Consider the following 24,254-nt stretch of genomic DNA (forward strand, 5'->3'; position numbering starts at 1 on the left):
TTATACGTCACCTGCAGCGCATTCATCATAAGTCAGTGACAAGTTCAAAAACTTTGGGCGACAGCGGAAGCAGTCCACTGACCAGTAAATCCCTTCCTCTTGTAACCAAGCTCACGCAAACCACCCCACCAACTCCCTCAGTGTCAATTTCCTCCTTCCCCAGGAATGCCAATAGTCCTGCAGGCCATGTCACTGGCAATTCTGACGAGTCCTCTCCTGCCTGGGATTCCTCCGATGCATCCTTGAGTGTAACGCCTACTGCTGCTGGCGCTGCTGTTGTTGCTGCTGGGAGTCGATGGTCATCCCAGAGGGGAAGTCGTAAGACCACTTTTACTACTTCCACCAAGCAATTGACTGTCCAACAGTCCTTTGCGAGGAAGATGAAATATCACAGCAGTCATCCTGCTGCAAAGCGAATAACTGAGGCCTTGGCATCCTGGGCGGTGAGAAACGTGGTTCCGGTATCCATTATTACTGCAGAGCCAACTATAGACTTGATTGAGGTACTGTGTCCCCGGTACCAAATACCATCTAGGTTCCATTTCTCTAGGCAGGCGATACCGAAAATGTACACAGACCTCAGAAAAAGACTCACCAGTGTCCTAAAAAATGCAGTTGTACCCAATGTCCACTTAACCACGGACATGTGGACAAGTGGAGCAGGGCAGACTCAGGACTATATGACTGTGACAACCCACTGGGTAGATGTATTGACTCCCGCCGCAAGAACAGCAGCGGCGGCACCAGTAGCAGCATCTCGCAAACGCCAACTCTTTCCTAGGCAGGCTACGCTTTGTATCACCGCTTTCCAGAATATGCACACAGCTGAAAACCTCTTACGGCAACTGAGGAAGATCATCGCAGAATGGCTTACCCCAATTGGACTCTCCTGTGGATTTGTGGCATCGGACAACGCCAGCAATATTGTGTGTGCATTAAATATGGGCAAATTCCAGCACGTCCCATGTTTTGCACATACCTTGAATTTGGTGGTGCAGAATTATTTAAAAAACGATAGGGGCGTGCAAGAGATGCTGTCGGTGGCCAGAAGAATTGAGGGACACTTTCGGCGTACAGGCACCACGTACAGAAGACTGGAGCAACACCAAAACGCCTGAACTTGCCCTGCCATCATCTGAAGCAAGAAGTGGTAACGAGGTGGAATTCAACCCTCTATATGCTTCAGAGGTTGGAGGAGCAGCAAAAGGCCATTCAAGCCTATACAACTGACCATGATATAGGAGGTGGAATGCACCTGTCTCAAGCGCAGTGGAGAATTATTTCAACGTTGTGCAAGGTTCTGCAACCTTTTGAACTTGCCACACGTGAAGTCAGTTCAGACACTGCCAACCTGAGTCAGGTCATTCCCCTAATCAGGCTTTTGCAGAAGAAGCTGGAGACATTGAAGGAGGAGCTAACACTGAGCGATTCCGCTAGGCATGTGGGACTTGTGGATGGAGCCCTTAATTTGCTTAACAAGGATTCACGGGTGGTCAATCTGTTGAAATCAGAGCACTACATTTTGGCCACCGTGCTCGATCCTAGATTTAAAACCTACGTTGTATCTCTCTTTCCGGCAGACACAAGTCTGCAGGGGTTCAAAGAACTGCTGGTGAGAAAATTGTCAAGTCAAGCGGAACGCGACCTGTCAACATCTCCTCCTTCACATTCTCCCGCAACTGGGGGTGCGAGGAAAAGGCTCAGAATTCCGAGCCCACCCGCTGGTGGTGATGCAGGGCAGTCTGGAGCGACTGCTGATGCTGACATCTGGTCCGGACTGAAGGACCTGACAACGATTACGGACATGTCGTCTACTGTCACTGCATATGATTCTCTCACCATTGAAAGAATGATGGAGGATTATATGAGTGACCGCATCCAAGTAGGCACGTCAGACAGTCCGTACGTATACTGGCAGGAAAAAGAGGCAATTTGGAGGCCCTTGCACAAACTGGCTTTATTCTACCTAAGTTGCCCTCCCACAAGTGTGTACTCCGAAAGAGTGTTTAGTGCCGCCGCTCACCTTGTCAGCAATCGGCGTACGAGGTTACTTCCAGAAAATGTGGAGAAGATGATGTTCATTAAAATGAATTATAATCAATTCCTCCATGGAGACATTCACCAGCAGCAATTGCCTCCACAAAGTACACAGGGAGCTGTGATGGTGGATTCCAGTGGGGACGAATTGATAATCTGTGAGGAGGGGGATGTACACGGTGATGAATCGGAGGATGATGATGAGGTGGACATCTTGCCTCTGTAGAGCCAGTTTGTGCAAGGAGAGATTAATTGCTTCTTTTTTGGTGGGGGTCCAAACCAACCCGTCATTTCAGTCACAGTCGTGTGGCAGACCCTGTCACTGAAATGATGGGTTGGTTAAAGTGTGCATGTCCTGTTTATACAACATAAGGGTGGGTGGGAGGGCCCAAGGACAATTCCATCTTGCACCTCTTTTTTCTTTCATTTTTCTTTGCGTCCTGTGCTGTTTGGGGAGTGTTTTTTGGAAGGGCCATCCTGCGTGACACTGCAGTGCCACTCCTAGATGGGCCAGGTGTTTGTGTCGGCCACTTGGGTCGCTGAGCTTAGTCACACAACTACCTCATTGCGCCTCTTTTTTTCTTTGCGTCATGTGCTGTTTGGGGAGTGTTTTTTGGAAGGGCCATCCTGCGTGACACTGCAGTGCCACTCCTAGATGGGCCAGGTGTTTGTGTCGGCCACTTGGGTCGCTGAGCTTAGTCATCCAGCGACCTCGGTGCAAATTTTAGGACTAAAAATAATATTGTGAGGTGTGAGGTGTTCAGAATAGACTGAAAATGAGTGGAAATTATGGTTATTGAGGTTAATAATACTTTGGGATCAAAATGACCCCCAAATTCTATGATTTTAGCTGTTTTTTAGGGTTTTTTGAAAAAAACACCTGAATCCAAAACACACCCGAATCCGACAAAAAAAATTCGGTGAGGTTTTGCCAAAACGCGTTCGAACCCAAAACACGGCCACGGAACCGAACCCAAAACCAAAACCCGAAAAATTTCCGGTGCACATCTCTACTTATAAGTGGTTGATACACAATTCCTAATAAATTTTTGAGATATTTAATCATGAATTATCAGATTTAAGGAAGTTTCCAGCCTTCACATGAATTAGTAAATGTATTATGAGAAGTACCTCTCTGTACCTAGTGTGATGGCATTCTCAGTCTCTGCTGTCAATGCCACTCTATTACTATATGCATCAATGGGCGTTCTTAGTCTCTGCTGTCAACGTCCCTATATTACTAGGTACATATAATATATATATAGAATGTACACCACTTAATGCTAATATTAAGTTTAAATTATTCATTAAGGCATAATGTTGTGGCGTATCTGTAATATATATTTACGTTCTCAGTCTATGCTGTCAACACGTGGGGTGCCAACTCTCCAGATATCACCCTCCTGTATATAAGACTGGCTTACTTACGTTCTCAGTTTCTACTGTCAACGTCTGTATATATTGCCAGCTTATGACTTCTATTCATGTGGTGAATTGGGCTGGTATATGTGTGTATTGTTGATCGACACACTACACTCATGTGTTTACTAATATGTGCATGTTAATATATCTAGTGCTAGTCAAGTGCTAAGAGTGCGATCTTTATTTATGAGGGATATTACTGGAATTTATCTGAGCATTACAAATGATGTTAACTGTTAATCTAGTGCAGCATAACTTATTATAAGATATAGCACAATACCTGGTGAGTCGGTATATTTACACTGGCATTGAGGAAACTCACCAGCAATCTAGGTGTTATGAGAACTAAGCTGCAGCTAGGATACAGTGATAGAACTTGATCTTACAGCTGTGTAAGATAGCAACACTGTCACTACAGTTTAGCGCTTTATACATGCATCTATTAGTAAGCCATATACAGTGCTGTTATGGGTAACAAAGCTCAGATAGTGGGATAATGAGAGTTAACATTCAAATAAGTACCTGCAGCTTAATTAAAAGCTAATCACTATCTGACACTGAAGAAATCCACCAGCTGTCCATGTAATATGAGAACGTAGCTGCAGCTTGAAGACAGTAACAGAACTTGTTTCCATAACTGTGCAAGATAGCAACAATGTTACCGCAGCTCAGTGCATAGCATGTGTATCCATCTGTAAACCATACATAAGGTTTACATGCCTAACAAGGTTTAGACAGTGGGACAACTAGAGCTACTATTACTAAGGCACCTGCAGCTGAAATCAAGGCTAATTAACAAGCATATATGCTGGAAGTGTACAAGGAGAGTGTAGTCTAGTGGAAACACAAAAGCTGTTAATCATGATAAAAGATACATGTTAATATAGCTTTGTACCCAGCGCTTGTACTAATGGGCAGCTCATACATAGGATACTTATATTTGATATGAATGTTCCAGTAAAAAGCAAACAATTACCCTCATATAATAGGTCTGCAATGCAACATGTTCATATGATATAGAATATGAAATTATACCCAGATATTGCTTGACCTGCACAATATTGGCAGTAATGATTTTCTGATGAATTTATTACATGTGTTTTATAACATTTGTAAATCTATAATAACTTATACCAGATAAAGTGGACGACTACTGATCAAAGTCTTGTTATAAAGATTCATATATAAGAGAGTAAGACTGAGGGTGTCGATCAACAATACACACATATACCAGCCCAATTCACCACATGAATAGAAGTCATAAGCTGGCAATATATACAGACGTTGACAGTAGAAACTGAGAACGTAAATTAGCCAGTCTTATATACAGGAGGGTGACATCTGGAGAGTTGGCACCCCACGCGTTGACAGCATAGACTGAGAACGTAAATATATATTACAGATACGCCACAACATTATGCCTTAATGAATAATTTAAACTTAATATTAGCATTAAGTGGTGTACCTTCTATATATATATTATATGTACCTAGTAATATAGGGACGTTGACAGCAGAGACTGAGAACGCCCATTGATGCATATAGTAATAGAGTGGCATTGACAGCAGAGACTGAGAATGCCATCACACTAGGTACAGAGAGGTACTTCTCATAATACATTTACTAATTCATGTGAAGGCTGGAAACTTCCTTAAATCTGATAATTCATGATTAAATATCTCAAAAATTTATTAGGAATTGTGTATCAACCACTTATAAGTGGAGACACCAAATATCAGCCAATTCTCTCTCTTATATGAAGATGAATTTATAGACAACAGTATATTCATCCAAGGCTCATTAGGAGTAGAAATTACACGTGTCATTACCATACTGCTGGTCGCACTCACAGCACCCGGCTATTTACAGGGACAATTTCCTGACAGCACTAGATTAATTTTGAAAAAGGTCATAGAACCTATTATTACTTCACATAAACATACTAGACATTGCACAACACATTGGAGTAATAGTGTGGTTTTTTAACTTACATGTCACACTATGTCTTGCACTTGTCCAGATCTATTTTAATATTTCACAGTTATTGGCTTTTTAAATTTAATTGAATTAAAAGTGACATTTTAATCGAATGTTTATTTAGTTTTAGTGCGCCACCCACAGTCCAATTCTTTCCCTTCCCTTCAAAACTGAAGATGACGGAAGTCCTGGGGAGGCGGTGGCCATGCAAAAGAACTTAAAGGCCACGGTCCACCAGGTGAAGACACCAGAAGCCCTGGGGAGGCAGCAGTCATGCAAAAGAGCTTAAAGGCCACCACCCACCAGGTGAAGACACCGGAAGCCCTGGGGAGGCGGCGGCCATGCAAAAGAGCTTAAAGTCTGCTGCCTCCCAGGTGAAGGTGCCGTAGGAAGATGCTGGAAGCCCTGGGGAGGCGGCGCCCACCCAGGTGAAGATGCTGGAAGTCCTGAGGAGGTGGCACCCCCCCAAGGTGAAGACGCCGGAAGCACTGGGAAAGCGACCACCATGCAAAAGAGCTTAAAGGCTGCCACCCCCAGGTGAAGACCCTGTCTAATAAAACTTTTTTTTTTTAGACAGTGTGGTGTTTTATTTTAATATTTTCTTTACAGGTGGACTACAGGTGCCAGCGGGCCCTTTATGTCTGGGCATGCTTGTACTTGTGGTTCTCCAAGTGCCAGCATGCTGGGTCAGGATTGCTGGGACCTGTAGGCCACCTGTAAAGAACAATATTAACATACAATGAACCCCGCATTCACCGCCACAAGGGGTGAAGGACATAGCACTTGGCTATCAGCCCAGTGCTGGTTTTTGCTCGGGAGGGGGGCCCCATTTTTATTTTTTGGGGTCTCCACTTTCTGAGGAATTCCAGCCCTGGGCTGACTGGCTTGGGGGGTGATTAATGTTATGGCAGGGGGACACCACACTGAGTGTCTCCCCTGCTATGGCATTATCCCCCTGGCTGGTTCTGCCTGGTGCTAGTTTTAGTGATATGTGGGGGACTACACTTTCATTTTTTTTCCTCTATGGGGGGGTGTTAGCAACCAGTGTCTCCCCAGCCACTGACCTCACTGCACGTCACTGCTACACAGCAACCCTCAACCTCCAGCAAAAGGTGTAATCAAATCTAACAAATGTAAGATCAGTTAACCACACTCAATCACTATAAGTACTTAACATAGTACAGATATAAATCCACTTATAACAGATTTCTAACATTTTAACTATGCAATGTAATCACTGCTATGATATAAAAACACAGATCACTTAAGTCCAATAAAAGTACTAGTTGATCAAGTTACCTAGTAATGGTTCATTAACAAAAGTCGAAATTGACTGCTATGGTGAGCTGAATAGGTTTACCTAGTAATACTTCAATAACAATAGTTGAAATTGGCTGCAATTCTGATCTGAATAGGTTTATCTGTTGATGAGAAGTAGAGAGGTGGAGTCAATTTGCAATTGACATCAGTTGTGGATGTAACTAATGACATTCAGGTATAATGCTATTATTGATTTTAACCTGACACTTTATAACTAGCCACTTCATATACTGGCGTCCTAACCTATACAGAATTCTCAATTAGACACAGAAGTGTGGCTATCTTTATACTTTGTATTGCAGTAAGGTAGGCAATTGCCTTATAATGTGCCACTGCAGATGTGCCTATATATCATCATTAGCAGGGTTTACCCTGGTGTAGTTTCCAGGTGCACTTCACCTGAATGGCACTGCTACATTGCAAGTCAAAAGCTTGACTGAAGTGCTGTACATAATATCTCCTCCTCAAGTATCACACGACAAAGCTCTTTAATGGCTCTCTCCTCCCACTTTTAATAGCTAGTGGCTCATGCTGACTCCTCCCCTTTTTATCACTAGTGGCTCATGTGGACTTCTCATGCAGCTGCCCAGAGTATTTAAAGTCTGATAGTGGCCTGCTGGCTTGTCATACATGTGTCTTTTTTTATTTCTAACCAATTATTTACATACAATGCACATACAGTATAATGAACAAGTATTAAAATCTTTCAAAGATACTCTGTGATTTCTACCCAAAAGGTTCTTTTTTAATGATGAGACCAAAACATTTTGCCTTGTAAAGGATTGGGAATTTAAAAATACAGACAATTTCAGCTGAAATCCCATACCTCTGCAACTCAGACCTAATTACATATCCCCATATATCTAAATAATTCTGAAATGAAATGTTAATACCTGACCCAATATTTAGCTCACAAGACAATGGGGGTCATTCCGAGTTGATTGCATGCTGCCGATTTTCACTGTGCTGCGATCAGCTCTCTACTGCGCATGCATATGCACCGCAATGCGCACGCATGTCGTACAGGTACAATGCAGATCGTATCTGAGCGTTAAATTTAACGAAGAATCCATACGCACAGCCGATCGCAAAGAGATTGACAGGAAGACGGCGTTTATGGGTGTCAACTGACCATTTTCTGGGAGTGGTAGAGAAAACGCAGGCATGTCCGGGCATTTGCAGGGCGGGTGTGTGACGTCAATTTCCGGCACCAAAAAGACTGAAGTGATCACAAGGGCTGAGTAAGTTCAGACCTACTCTGAAACTGCACAAAATGTTTTTGTAGAGTTCGGCTGCACAAGCGTTCGCACACTTGCAAAGCAAAAATACACTCCCCCATGGGCGGCGACTATGCGTTTGCATGGCTGCTAAAAACAGCTAGTGAGCGATCAACTCGGAATGAGGGCCACTATACATTCCTGACAGACAAAACAATGCTATCTTGAGATGATATCAATATGATTTCTGGCTGAGGAAAACATTCCAAAACTTAGAAACTGTATTATAATGTAATGTTAAAGGCTCCAAATCGCTAATACAAATTTAGGTTTGTGCTGCTAACATTTTTATTGTACTACTTCTTAACTTGAGGAGTTCATTTCTAACTTCTTTCTATAAACAAGTTGTCTTGTAATATAGACCCAAGAGCTTGTGTTGATGAACCTAATCTCTACCAAAAACAGTGACAATTTTGCTGGACTAATCCAGCCAGCACATTCCCTATGATCAAGATATTGGTGGTCATAAAGAGTTGTTCGCTCGCTAGCAGTTTTTAGCAGCCGTGCAAATGCATTGTCGCTGCCCACCGGGGAGTGTATTTTTGCTTTGCGAACGCCTGTGCAGCAGAGCACCTGCAAAAACATTTTGTACAAAACAAGACCATCCCTGGACTTACTCTTCGTGTGCATTGATTCTAATGTTGGTGGGTTGGCTTTTGATGTCACACACCCACCCAGCGTTCACCCAGCCACGCCTGTGTTATCTCTGGCACATCTGCGTTTTTCTTAGCACTCCCTTAAAACAGTCAGTTGACACCCAGAAATGCCCCTTTCCTGTCAATCTTCTTGCAGCCACCAGTGCGAATGAAAACGTCGCTAGAACCTGTGCAAAACCATGAAGGCCTATGTACCCGTACGTTGCGCGTGCGCATTGCGGTCCATACGCATGCGCAGAAATGCCAATTTTTAGCCTGATCGCTGCACTGCGAACAACGGCAGCTAGCGATCAACTCGGAATGACCCCCATTGCCTCACCAACAATTGCAAAGTGAAATTAAATTTTTTGTCACTGTTTGTAAACATTATAAACCTAACCAGATACCGTAAATCTTCTGTTTTTGGCAATCTCAACTGTAGCTATAAGTGTTTACGTACAGTACTGTTGTGTTTGAAGCCTTTCTACTTGTTCTCCAGCAGTTTCATTAACTGCAGCATTGAAAATCTGTAAAATGGGTGTTTAGATCACTGGAAAAATAAGGAAGATTATTTTTTATATGGAAACTTTCAAAATCACAAATTTACAGGTAGTTTTGCTTTTTAAAATAGGCAATTTGAAAAACTGCAAACACATGGGAAATATGACCAATTTGCTATTTGGAATATGTGGCTAATTCAGACCTGATCGGTGCTCTTCGTGTTCGCATAGCAGCGATCAGCCCGACAGCTGTCTTAGCCCTGTGATTGCCTCTGCCTGATTGACAGGCAGAGGCAGAGGCAGTCGCTGGGTGGGAGGGGGCGGGTCGGCGGTGTTTAGCCACCGTTTAGTGGGCGTGGTCTGGGCAACGCAGGTGTGCCTGGACTATTGGGGGGGAGACGCGGCACATGCGTGACATCCCCCGCAGCAGCTGCGACCCAGTCAGCGACGAGTAGCTCCCTGCCAGCACGCAGGAGCTGTGCTGGCAGGGAGCTACTCCTACAGTACAAAGCATTGCCACTGTGCGATGCTTTTGTACTTCTGCTATGGGGTAGGGCCTGACATGCGGGGCGTACTAGCCCTGTGCTGGGTGTCCCCCTGCAGTGTGCCTGATCATAGCTGTGCTAAATTTAGCACAGCTACTATCGACTCTGAATCACCCGCTATGTTTCCCCAAACAACTAAATTATTCTCTCTTCTACCTTCCTTACTATATGCAACAACCCAGTCTTTTCTACAGTATGTATCCTAAGGGCTTTGAATCCATAAGATATGTGTATTCTTTCAGATTTTACCCCATTTAGCATCTTCCTTGATGAAGCAGAGGATTGCTTGAGTTTCCAATTCTCTGATGGTATCTATTTAACAATTTGTTTGATTAGAGAATTTTCTGTGCTAATACAGTATGGCCCTCATTCTGAGTTGATCGCTCGCTAGCTACTTTTAGCAGCCATGCAAACGCACAGTCGTCGCCTATGGGGGAGTGTATTTTCGCTTTGCAAGAGTGTGAATGCCTGTGCAGCAGAGCGGCTGCAAACACATTTTGTGCAGAACAAGACCAGCCCTGTAGTTACTTATTCTGTGCGATGATTGCTGCGACAAGTGACACGGTAATGACGTCAGATATCTGCCCAGCAAATGCCCGGTCACGCCTGCGTTTTTCCAAACACTCCCAGAAAACGGTCAGTTGCCACCCAGAAACTCCCACTTCCTGTCATTCTCCTTGTGTTCGCCAGTGCGACTGGTAGCATCACTAGAACCTGTGCAAAACCAAGATGCTCATTGTACCCGTACGCCGCACATGCGCATTGCGGTGCATACACATGCGCAGATTAACCCTGTTCAGCCATAATCGCTGTGCTGCGAAAATCCATAGCAAGCGATCTATTAGGAATGAGGGACTATATGTCTGGGTTTGATAGTAGGCACAAAACCTTATTGTCTTGTTCATCATAAGCCCAGAAGTCTTATACTGTAGTTGCTGTGTACAATGTTTAAGTATCCTATGTGGTACAGGAGATTTAGCCACAGGAGACCATGATAAGGAAGATCCTTGTCCTTAAGGACTCAATCAGAAAATTGAATAATTCATGTTGTAAAACATAGTACATACTGTATTTGTCTCTCACAAAGCTTTCCAACTATGAGCATACTACTACTTCTTTTGAGTTAGTGTGGATACTGCTACAGTATTGACACATACTGAAAAAATAACAACATAAACACGTAATGTATTTAATAACAGATAGTTACTGCAGGAGTCAATTCAATTAATCATCAGGGAGACAAGGTGCCTAATGTAATGGCATGGAATGCAGGCAATGGCAACCACCCTTATGGCTCGATTGATGCCTGGACACAGATTTTTGTATGCAGTGGTCTGAAACTACAACTATTCTGTATTTGCATTATGCAGTCACACTTACTCGCTGAGGTGAATTAATTGGATGAATTTGTTAGTCTGGATTTGGTTAGTCTGGACTGTTGAATGTGCAATATCATGCTGACATATGTCTCTGGGTTACTACAATGTCCATGATTCTTACAAAACATCAACCATAATTAAGTATTGAGATATTAATAAGGGAATTATATAACATATATTTATAAAACCATACTATAATTGTAATAGTCAGCTTTGAATGAAATAGATCTGAAAGATTACAATTTGTATCATTATTATTATTTTTTTTTTTTTGTAAAATGTGACATTTTTGAGCACCCAGTTCCAGAATGGCATTCTCAAAGCACCCAACAGTTCTTTATTTTTTCTTATACCAAATAGACATGTCCAGGAAAAGATTGCGAACCATAATAAGCAGTAATGTGCACAGCCAGAAATCACGGCACATTGTGAGAACTGAATTGCACTGTACAGTGAATGCTCTAAAGATTAAGCTAAGATTAAATGCAGTATAGCTAAATCATTGATATCTATTCACATTAAAGAAAACACTTGTACAATGTATTATTTCTGCTAGTAATCCCTCTCTAGGCTATACTTCCATATCCAGACTCTGTTTGAGAGACTCTGGTCAAATGAGAACTCTTAGGAACATTTGGTTAAGCTGTCCAAAAATAAAAAATAAACAAATTCTTAGAATATCTACAGTACAGTAGGTTTAACTTAGAATATGAAGTTGCTTTAGGCAGAAAAAAAACCAATGATTGCAGTAGAAATAAATCTAGAAATAAATAAAATGAAAAAATAGTCACAAAAATTGTTCATGTTGTAAATACTAGTGATGAGCGGGTTCGGTTTCTCGGAAACCGAACCCCCCCGAACTTCAGCCTTTTTACACGGGTCCGAGCCGTGCTCGCATTTTCCTGTGTGGCTCGGGTAAACCGAGCGCGCCCGAACGTCATCATCCCGCTGTCGGATTCTCGCGAGACTCAGATTCTATATAAGCAGCCGCGCGTCGCCGCCATTTTCACACGTGCATTGAGATTGATAGGGAGAGGACGTGGCTGGCGTCCTCTCCGTTATAGTAGAAAAGAGTGACTTAGTTATAACTGTGGGGAGGATTGGGGATGGGGAGTAGCTGTTAGGGAGTACAGTGCAGGGTTTTGATTATAATACCACCAGTGAGTTTAATCCATTGTTTCTCTGCCTGGAAAAAACGCTCCACCATATCTGTGCTGCACTGCTGCATGATATATCTGTGCTGAGTGCACTGCTCACACTGCCTAATTGTGGGGACTGGGGAGCAGTTATAGCAGGAGTACAGTGCACAGTTTTGCTGACAGTGACCACCAGTCCAGTATACGTTTGTCTGCCTGAAAAACACTCCTGTGGTGGCTTTTTTTTTCTTCATACTAGTTTAGCAGTCTGCTGACAGTGTCCACCAGGTCCGTTATTATTATACAGTATATTATATATATATATAGCAGTACGGTAGGCCACGGCTGTACCTACCTCTGTGTCGTCAGTGCACTCATCGTCCATAAGTAATATAATACTATACTATCCATCCATCTACATTGTATACCTGTGGTGGCTTTTTTTTTCTTCATACTAGTTTAGCAGTCTGCTGACAGTGTCCACCAGGTCCGTTATTATTATACAGTATATTATATATATATATATAGCAGTACGGTAGGCCACGGCTGTACCTACCTCTGTGTCGTCAGTGCACTCGTCGTCCATAAGTAATATAATACTATACTATCCATCCATCTACATTGTATACCTGTGGTGGCTTTTTTTTTCTTCATACTAGTTTAGCAGTCTGCTGACAGTGTCCACCAGGTCCGTTATTATTATACAGTATATTATATATATATATATATATAGCAGTACGGTAGGCCACGGCTGTACCTACCTCTGTGTCGTCAGTGCACTTGTCCTCCATAAGTAATATAATACTATACTATCCATCCATCTACATTGTATACCTGTGGTGGCTTTTTTTTTCTTCATACTAGTTAAGCAGTCTGCTGACAGTGTCCACCAGGTCCGTTATTATTATACAGTATATTATATATATATATATATATATATATATATAGCAGTACGGTAGGCCACGGCTGTACCTACCTCTGTGTCGTCAGTGCACTCGTCCTCCATAAGTAATATAATATTATAATATCCATCCATCTACATTGTATACCTGTGGTGGCTTTTTTTTTCTTCATACTAGTTTAGCAGTCTGCTGACAGTGTCCACCAGGTCCGTTATTATTATACAGTATATTATATATAGCAGTACGGTAGGCAACGGCTGTACCTACCTCTGTGTCGTCAGTGCACTCGTCCTCCATAAGTAATATAATACTATACTATCCATCCATCTACATTGTATACCTGTGGTGGCTTTTTTTTCTTCATACTAGTTTAGCAGTCTGCTGACAGTGTCCACCAGGTCCGTTATTATTATACAGTATATTATATATATATATATACAGCAGTACGGTAGGCCACGGCTGTACCTACCTCTGTGTCATCAGTGCACTCGTCCTCCATAAGTAATATAATACTAATATCCATCCATCTACATTGTATACCTGTGGTGGCTTTTTTTTTTCTTCATACTAGTTTAGCAGTCTGCTGACAGTGTCCACCAGGTCCGTTATTATTATACAGTATATTATATATATATATAGCAGTACGGTAGGCCACGGCTGTACCTACCTCTGTGTTGTCAGTGCACTCGTCCTCCATAAGTAATATAATACTATACTATCCATCCATCTACATTGTATACCTATGGTGGCTTTTTTTTTCTTCATACTAGTTTAGCAGTCTGCTGACAGTGTCCACCAGGTCCGTTATTATTATACAGTATATTATATATAGCAGTACGGTAGGCCACGGCTGTACCTACCTCTGTGTCGTCAGTGCACTCGTCCTCCATAAGTAATATAATACTATACTATCCATCCATCTACATTGTATACCTGTGGTGGCTTTTTTTTCCTTGATATTAGTTTAGCAGTCTGCTGACAGTGTCCACCAGGTCTGTTATTATTATACAGTATATATATATATATATATATATAGCAGTACGGTAGGCCACGGCTGTACCTACCTCTGTGTCGTCAGTGCACTCGTCGTCCATAAGTAATATAATAGTTTACTATCCATCCATCTACATTGTATACCTGTGGTGGCTTTTAGTTGTGCGCATTAAAATATGGAGAACAAAAATGTGGAGGTTAAAAAAGTAGGGAAAGATCAAGATCCACTTCCACCTCGTGCTGAAGCTGCTGCCACTAGTCATGGCCGAGACGATGAAATGCCATCAACGTCGTCTGCCAAGGCCGATGCCCAATGTCATAGTACAGAGCATGTAAAATCTAAAACACAAAAGATCAGTAAAAAAATGACCCAAAAATCAAAATTAAAAGCGTCTGAGGAGAAGCGTAAACTTGCCAATATGCCATTTACGACACGGTGTGGCAAGGAACGGCTGAGGCCCTGGCCTATGTTCATGGCTAGTGGTTCAGCTTCACATGAGGAAGGAAGCACTCAGCCTCTCGCTAGAATAAAGAAAAGACTTAAGCTGGCAAAAGCACAGCAAGAACTGTGCATTCTCCGAAATCACAAATCCCCAAGGAGAGTCCAATTGTGTCGGTTGCGATGCCTGACCTTCCCAACACTGGACGGGAAGAGCTTGCGCCTTCCACCATTTGCACGCCCCCTGCAAGTGCTGGAAGGAGCACCCACAGTCCAGTTCCTGATAGTCAAATTGAAGATGTCAGTGTTGAAGTACACCAGGATGAGGATATGGGTGTTGCTGGCGCTGGGGAGGAAATTGACAAGGAGGATTCTGATGGTGAGGTGGTTTGTTTAAGTCAGGCACCCGGGGAGACACCTGTTGTTCGTGGGAGGAATATGGCCATTGATATGCCTGGTCAAAATACAAAAAAAATCAGCTCTTCGGTGTGGAATTATTTCAACACAAATGCGGACAACAGGTGTCAAGCCGTGTGTTGCCTTTGTCAAGCTGTAATAAGTAGGGGTAAGGACGTTAACCACCTCGGAACATCCTCCCTTATACGTCACCTGCAGCGCATTCATCATAAGTCAGTGACAAGTTCAAAAACTTTGGGCGACAGCGGAAGCAGTCCACTGACCAGTAAATCCCTTCCTCTTGTAACCAAGCTCACGCAAACCACACCACCAACTCCCTCAGTGTCAATTTCCTCCTTACCCAGGAAAGCCAATAGTCCTGCAGGCCATGTCACTGGCAAGTCTGACGAGTCCTCTCCTGCCTGGGATTCCTCCGATGCATCCTTGAGTGTAACGCCTACTGCTGCTGGCGCTGCTGTTGTTGCTGCTGGGAGTCGATGGTCATCCCAGAGGGGAAGTCGGAAGACCACTTGTACTACTTCCAGTAAGCAATTGACTGTCAAACAGTCCTTTGCGAGGAAGATGAAATATCACAGCAGTCATCCTGCTGCAAAGCAGATAACTGAGGCTTTGGCAGCCTGGGCGGTGAGAAACATGGTTCCGGTATCCATCGTTACTTCAGAGCTAACTATAGACTTGATTGAGGTACTGTGTCCCCGCTACCAAATACCATCTAGGTTCCATTTCTCTAGGCAGGCGATACCGAAAATGTACACAGACCTCAGAAAGAGAGTCACCAGTGTCCTAAAAAATGCAGTTGTACCCAATGTCCACTTAACCACGGACATGTGGACAAGTGGAGCAGGGCAGACTCAGGACTACATGACTGTGACAGCCCACTGGGTAGATGTATTGCCTCCCGCTGCAAGAACATCAGCGGCGGCACCAGTAGCAGCATCTCGCAAACGCCAACTCGTTCCTAGGCAGGCTACGCTTTGTATCACCGCTTTCCATAATACGCACACAGCTGGGGATTTGTGGCATCGGACAACGCCAGCAATATTGTGCGTGCATTACATCTGGGCAAATTCCAGCACGTCCCATGTTTTGCACATACCTTGAATTTGGAAGTGCAGAATTGTTTAAAAAACGACAGGGGCATGCAAGAGATGCTGTCGGTGGCCAGAAGAATTGCGGGCCACTTTCGGCGTACAGGCACCGCGTACAGAAGACTGGAGCACCACCAAAAACACATGAACCTGCCCTGCCATCATCTGAAGCAAGAAGTGGTAACGAGGTGGAATTCAACCCTCTATATGCTTCAGAGGATGGAGGAGCAGCAAAAGGCCATTCAAGCCTATACATCTGCCCACGATACAGGCAAAGGAGGTGGAATGCACCTGTCTCAAGCGCAGTGAAGAATGATTTCAACGTTGTGCAAGGTTCTGCAACCTTTTGAACTTGCCACACGTGAAGTCAGTTCAGACACTGCCAGCCTGAGTCAGGTAATTCCCCTCATCAGGCTTTTGCAGAAGAAGCTGGAGACATTGAAGGAGGAGCTAAAACAGAGCGATTACGCTAGGCATGTGGGACTTGTGGATGGAGCCCTTCATTCGCTTAACCAGGATTCACGGGTGGTCAATCTGTTGAAATCAGAGCACTACATTTTGGCCACCGTGCTCGATCCTAGATTTAAAACCTACGTTGTATCTCTCTTTTCGGCAGACACAAGTCTGCAGGGGTTCAAAGACCTGCTGTTGAGAAAATTGTCAAGTCAAGCGGAACGTGACCCGTCAACAGCTCCTCCTTCACATTCTCCCGCAACTGGGGGTGCGAGGAAAAGGCTAAGAATTCCGAGCCCACCCGCTGGCGGTGATGCAGGGCAGTCTGGAGCGAGTGCTGACATCTGGTCCGGACTGAAGGAACTGCCAGCGGTTACTGACATGTCGTCTACTGTCACTGCATATGATTCTGTCACCATTGAAAGAATGGTGGAGGATTATATGAGTGACCGCATCCAAGTAGGCACGTCAGACAGTCCGTACGTATACTGGCAGGAAAAAGAGGCAATTTGGAGGCCCTTGCAGAAACTGGCTTTATTCTACCTAAGTTGCCCTCCCTCCAGTGTGTACTCCGAAAGAGTGTTTAGTGCCGCCGCTCACCTTGTCAGCAATCGGCGTACGAGGTTACTTCCAGAAAATGTGGAGAAGATGATGTTCATTAAAATGAATTATAGTCAATTCCTCTGTGGAGACATTCACCAGCAGCAATTTCCTCCAGAAAGTGCACGGGGACCTGAGATGGTGGATTTCAGCAGTGGGGATGAATTAATAATCTGTGAGGAGGGGGATGTACACAGTGAAAGGGGTGATGAATCGGACGATGATGATGAGGTGGACATCTTGCCTCTGTAGAGCCAGTTTGTGCAAGGAGAGATTGATTGCTTCTTTTTTGGTGGGGGCCCAAACCAACCAGTCATTTCAGTCACAGTCGTGTGGCAGACCCTGTCGCTGAAATGATGGGTTCGTTAAAGTGTGCATGTCCTGTTTATACAACATAAGGGTGGGTGGGAAGGCCCAAGGATAATTCCATCTTGCACCTCTTTTTTCTTTCATTTTTCTTTGCATCATGTGCTGTTTGGGGAGTATTTTTTTGAAGGGCCATCCTGCGTGACACTGCAGTGCCACTCCTAGATGGGCCAGGTGTTTGTGTCGGCCACTTGGGTCGCTGAGCTTAGTCACACAGCTACCTCATTGCGCCTCTTTTTTTCTTTGCGTCATGTGCTGTTTGGGAGTATTTTTTTGAAGGGCCATCCTGCGTGACACTGCAGTGACACTCCTAGATGGGCCAGGTGTTTGTGTCGGCCACTTGGGTCGCTGACCTTAGTCACACAGCTACCTCATTGCGCCTCTTTTTTTCTTTGTGTCATGTGCTGTTTGGGGAGTATTTTTTTGAAGGGCCATCCTGCCTGACACTGCAGTGCCACTCCTAGATGGGCCAGGTGTTTGTGTCGGCCACTAGGGTCGCTGAGCTTAGTCACACAGCTACCTCATTGCGCCTCTTTTTTTCTTTGCGTCATGTGCTGTTTGGGGAGTATTTTTTTGAAGGGCCATCCTGCGTGACACTGCAGTGCCACTCCTAGATGGGCCAGGTGTTTGTGTCGGCCACTAGGGTCGCTGAGCTTAGTCACACAGCTACCTCATTGCGCCTCTTTTTTTCTTTGCGTCATGTGCTGTTTGGGGAGTATTTTTTTGAAGGGCCATCCTGCGTGACACTGCAGTGACACTCCTAGATGGGCCAGGTGTTTGTGTTGGCCACTAGGGTCGCTGAGCTTAGTCACACAGCTACCTCATTGCGCCTCTTTTTTTCTTTGCGTCATGTGCTGTTTGGGGAGTATTTTTTTGAAGGGCCATCCTGCGTGACACTGCAGTGCCACTCCTAGATGGGCCAGGTGTTTGTGTCGGCCACTAGGGTCGCTTAGCTTAGTCACACAGCTACCTCATTGTGCCTCTTTTTTTCTTTGCATCATGTGCTGTTTGGGGAGTATTTTTTGAAGGACCATCCTGCGTGACACTGCAGTGCCACTCCTAGATGGGCCAGGTATTTGTGTCGGCCACTAGGGTCGCTTAGCTTAGTCACACAGCTACCTCATTGCGCCTCTTTTTTTCTTTGCGTCATGTGCTGTTTGGGGAGTATTTTTTTGAAGGGCCATCCTGCGTGACACTGCAGTGCCACTCCTAGATGGGCCAGGTGTTTGTGTCGGCCACTAGGGTCGCTTAGCTTAGTCACACAGCGACCTCATTGCGCCTCTTTTTTTCTTTGCGTCATGTGCTGTTTGGGGAGTATTTTTTTGAAGGGCCATCCTGCGTGACACTGCAGTGCCACTCCTAGATGGGCCAGGTGTTTGTGTCGGCCACTAGGGTCGCTTAGCTTAGTCACACAGCGACCTTGGTGTGCCTCTTTTTTTCTTTGCATCATGTGCTGTTTGGGGACAATTTTTTGGAAGTGCCATCCTGCCTGACACTGAAGTGCCACTCCTAGATGGGCCAGGTGTTTGTGTCGGCCACTTGTGTCGCTTAGCTTAGCCATCCAGCGACCTCGGTGCAAATTTTAGGACTAAAAATAATATTGTGAGGTGTGAGGTGTTCAGAATAGACTGAAAATGAGTGGAAATTATGGTTATTGAGGTTAATAATACTATGGGATCAAAATGACCCCCAAATTCTATGATTTAAGCTGTTTTTTAGGGTTTTTTGAAAAAAACACCCGAATCCAAAACACACCCGAATCCGAAAAAAAAATTCGGTGAGGTTTTGCCAAAACGCATCCGAATCCAAAACACGGCCGCAGAATCGAACCAAAAACCAAAACACAAAACCCGAAAAATTTCCGGTGCACATCACTAGTAAATACATAGTAATTGAGGTTGAATAGAGGCAAATTGCCCATCGTGTTAAACCCGTATTAAGTTGTGATGATTCAACATACCTGCTGAATAATGTTTTATGACTAGTTAACTACTATAACTCATATTACCCCTGGATTAACCTTGTAGATATTTTAAATATTATAACCTTGGATATCATTTTCATTCAGAAATTTATCTATTCCTTTTTTAAATCCATTTACAGAGTCCACCATTACCACCTTCCCTGGCAGGGAATTTCAAATCCTTATTGCCCTAACAGTGAAGAACCCTTTTTTCCGTTGCGTTCAGAACTTTCTCTCCTCCAGCTGCGGCGAGTGCCCACGTGTCCTAAACTGTGTTCTTTTAATAAATAATTCCTTTGATAACTCTTTGTGATGTCCCTTTACATATTTGAAGATATTAATAATTTCTCCTCTTAGGTGCCTCTTTTCTAGTGTATACATATTCAACCTAGTAAGCCTTTCTTCGTAATCCAGTCCCTCTAGGCCTTTAATCAATTTAGTAGCTTGCCTTTGAACCCTTTCGAGTTCACCGATATCTTTTTTTATACAGTGGTGCCCAAAACTGAACACAATATTCCAGGTGCGGACGTACCAATGCTTTATACAGTGGCAGGATTACATCCGAGTCCCTTGTCTCAATTCCCCGTTTTATGCACGCTAGCACCTTACTTGCCTTCTTTACTGCGCTTTGACATTGTGCATGGTTGTTAACACTATTATCAATGAGTACCCCCAAATCTTTTTCCAATTATGTTTCCCCTAGACGTTCCCCATTTAATATGTAGGCTGCGAGTTTGTTTTTAGTCTCGAAATGCCCAGAATTCAAGTTTAGATAGATCATTATGCAAGGACTCCACATCCAATTCCGAGTTAATTACCTCACACAGTTTAGTATCATCTGCAAAGATTGACACTGTGCTTTCCAGGCCTATTTCTAGGTAATTGATACATTTGTTTAACAGTAGTGGCCCGTGTACAGACCCTTGTGGTATTCCACTGACTACTGGGGACCAGGTTGAGCACTTCCCATTGACCACTACTCGCTGTACCCTGCTATCCAACCACTTACTTATCCATGTGCAAATAGTTTTTCCTTGGCCAAGCTCCTTTAATTTGATGATCAGTCTCCTGTGAGGCACTGTATCGAAGGCTTTTGCAAAATCTAGGTAGACCACATCCACTGCTTTTCCCTGATCAAGATTAATGCTCACTTTCTCGTGGAAGCTAATTAAGTTAGTTTGACATGACCTGTCCCTCACAAACCCATGCTGGTTCTTGCTAATAATCCTGGTGGTCTGTAGATACTCCTGAATGCTGTCCCTTAGAATTCCTTCCAATATTTTCCCCACTATAGATGTCAAACTAACTGGTCTGTAGTTACCCAGAAAATTTTTGGATCCCTTTTTAAATAATGGCACTACCTCAGCTATACGCCAATACTTCAGTACCATGCCTGATCTAATTAAACTATTGAAAATCAAGTATAGGGGTCATGCTAGTTGCGAACTAAACTCCATAAGAACCCACGGGTGAAGTCCATCAGGACCAGGTGATTTAGTAATCTTAATTTTGCTTAGTCTCTCCCGGACTACTTCTTCCCTTAAACAAGTATCTAACCATGAATCAATACTGTCACAATTGTTATGCTCTACTCCCACCATCAGTTCTTCTCTGGTGAATACTGATGAAAAAAATTTGTTCAGTATTTCCGCTTTTATTTCGTCATCATTTATCATTTCTCCAAATTCATCTTTTAATGGACCTATATTCTCCTTTTTTAACCTTTTACCATTTATGTATTTAAAAAAAAATTTAGGATTGGTTTTACTCTCTATAGCGATTTGCTTTTCATTTTCCATTTTAGCTGCTCTTATTGCTATTTTGCAATTTCTATTACATTCCTTGTAATACTTGAAAGACTCCTCCTTTCCATTAGATTTAAATGCTTTGAAAGCCGGCTTTTTTAAATCCATTTCTGCCTTAACCTTCTTGTTAAGCCACATCGGTTTGAGTTTAATACTCCTGCGTTTACTGCCCATGGGAATAAATGTATGAATATTACTATCCAGCAACCCTTTTAAAACATCCCACATTTCCGAAGTGTTCTTGTAATTAAACAGAACCTCCCACTCAATGTCATTAAGTGCACGTCTCAGCATACTGAAATTAGCCTTCCTAAAGTTAAAAGTTTTGGTAGAACCCCTGTAGCTATGTTTCCTAAAACTGATGTCAAATGTGATCATATAGTGATCACTGTAACCCAAAGTCTCCCCAACTTTAGTGTTTGATATAAAGTCCACATTATTAGCAATTACTAGATCCAGGGTAGTTTTACCCCTAGTTGGGTCCTTGACTAATTGAGACAAGTAGTGATCCCTAAACATATTTAAGAACCTGTTGCCCCTTGCTTTAACACATGAATCGTTACTCCAGTTTATATCCGGAAAATTAAAATCCCCAATCACAAGGATGTCCCAAAACCTGCAGCCATTTTGATTTGCTGCAAGAGTTGTTCTTCCTCGTGTATGCTAATATCCGGGTGTTTACAGCACGTGCTAAAGAATTAAATGAAACAATCTTTTAGTAAAAATAATTTGAAATTACACTCTTTTGGCAAAGTATATATATATATATATTTTTTTTTCTCCATTAGTTTGATGCTTATTATGGGAAGAGGGGTATGTGGCTCCCTTACACTGGGAGTGATAGTGAAATACCATGTTATCAAATTTACAAACATTTCTTTTTGTATTCCACCTACACAAGGACAAATGGATCCAAATAGTAAGTGACACAAATTCAAGTGCTGGGTAGAGACGAGGAAGGGATCTCTCTCAGATCATATTTTGACAGTACATGAAGGGGGCGACACTACATACAGTGCACGATACACACAGAACAGGCTGATCATCTGTTACAATGCTGCTTTCACCGATACACTATGGGCCAACCAAGGCAATAATCGCAAGAATGTAGCCCATCAATACACTAGGAACCAATGACATCAGTAAAGCACAGGCTGCCTCATGCCTCAGTGACCTCAATAGTTTCTAGTGGAAGATTACTGACCCAGCCTGTCTAGGTGAAAGCTAAAATAGTCTACAGGCATTTTATTTAGAGTTGCAAAATTTGTGAAGAAAGTGGGGCCATACACAAGTGTGAAAAGTTAGAAACACATTTTTATTCCCATTATAATTTCTATTTTATTATTATTTGGGGAATCTCTAGTGTAGATCCTCCTGTAATAGATATCTGTGGCATATGACAGTGACTGTATCCATAAACCCCCAAATATAAAGTCAATATTTTGGTTTATCTGAAGAAGCGTGGGGGTGGGTGGTGGTGGGGTGTTTGTGTTAGGAAATAATAAACTCAAAACAATTATAATTAACTAAAAATTAAAATGGGTCCTAAAAATGGACCGAATATGTACATATTCCAGCTGCTTCATGCAGAAAGAGGCTACAATTCCTATACAATATAGTTTGGGGGTGGAGCGGGGACAAATAAACACATCTGAGTCTGCACAGATCGACAATAGATGGGGAGGGGGCTCCCCCCATGTATACACACTTAGGAAGGAGCTTTGGGTTGGAACACCATTTGTAGAGCATATCAATGGAAGGGTCTGAGGGTATAGTCCAAATCCCAGGCTCAGGCGAGCAATAAATAGAGGCCATGGCTGAGCAGAGCAGTGTGTGAGATCTAGGCACAAGTCACTGGGAGCTGGGCAGAGCCACAGGGGAGATCCACCCCATCCCTCCCACTACACCAGGGCTCACAGCACCTGGAACCTCCAGGAAGCCTGATCCTTGTAGTCCAGACAGTCGGAGGAGTTGAAGTTGAGCTTCCAGGAGGAGGCAGCAATGGCCTGGTCCTTGTAGTCCAGGCAGTTGGAGGAGTTGAAGGGTAGTGCTGTGCCGGCATAGCCTTGGTGGTGATGGCGATGTGGCTGGAGCTCTGGTTAAGGTGATGGTGGTGGTGGCCAGACATGGAGGAGGGGGACATGGGACTGAGCTGGTGGTGGTGGGAGTGCATGGGGGCCAGGAACGATCCACAGTCCACACCCCCGAAGTAAGAGGAGGAAGGGGCCGGGTAGCCCTGGCTGTAGGCAGTGTCTTGGCCGTAGGACATGGGGTAGGAGGTGGCTGCAGATAAGGACCCAGAGCACTGCATGCAGGAGGCACTGCCAGGGCCCAGGGTGCTGCCACTGCTCTGCTGCTGCTGCTGTTGCTGCTTCTGGCACTTTTCTTGACGGTTCTTAAACCAGACCTGAATGCGGGATTCGGGCAGATTGATCTTCAGAGCCACCTCCTCCCGCATGAAGATGTCCGGGTAGTGGGTCTTGGCAAACTGCGCATCCAGAATGTCCAGCTGAGACTAGGGAAGGTGGTGCACTCACGGCGCTGCTTCCATGGGGTGGCTGGGTAACCCACAGAGGGATGCAGCAAATTTATTGCGGGATCCGTAAGACCCAAATCATTCATGCCATAGGAGGGCTGTTTGAGGTCTGACATCATGCTAACAGCTAGGCAAAGATCCCCGATATTATCCACAAATGTCACTTATTTCCTTCCTGCACAGACAAAATGATCTTCTTCGATTTTTACTTTCCTAACTTCCATCAAGTCAGGTCTCGCAAACCAAAAACTACGGTGAGTTCTGTATAGAAATGACTTTTTGGCATGAGGGCCTTCCCTGTTGTATAATCCCAGGAAGGTAGGAGGGGGAGGAGGAGAAGCAGACTAAAAACAAACAGCTAATCTAAAGATCAGTTAAAGTGAGAGATTGCTAATCCTCCACATAGGGGTAAATTTACTAAAATGGGAGTTCTATTTAAGATGGGATGTTGCCTATAGCAACCA

The 24,254-nt window shown here is 43.7% G+C and overlaps 1 pseudogene; it reads right to left on the minus strand.

Moving 5' to 3' along the window:
• Positions 1-22,970: 22,970 nt before the first annotated feature.
• On the minus strand, positions 22,971-23,942 carry LOC134958797 (homeobox protein OTX1-like; annotated as a pseudogene).
• Positions 23,943-24,254: the final 312 nt, after the last annotated feature.

The sequence above is a fragment of the Pseudophryne corroboree genome, chromosome 9, assembly GCF_028390025.1.
Source record: "Pseudophryne corroboree isolate aPseCor3 chromosome 9, aPseCor3.hap2, whole genome shotgun sequence".
Lineage (NCBI taxonomy): Eukaryota > Metazoa > Chordata > Amphibia > Anura > Myobatrachidae > Pseudophryne > Pseudophryne corroboree.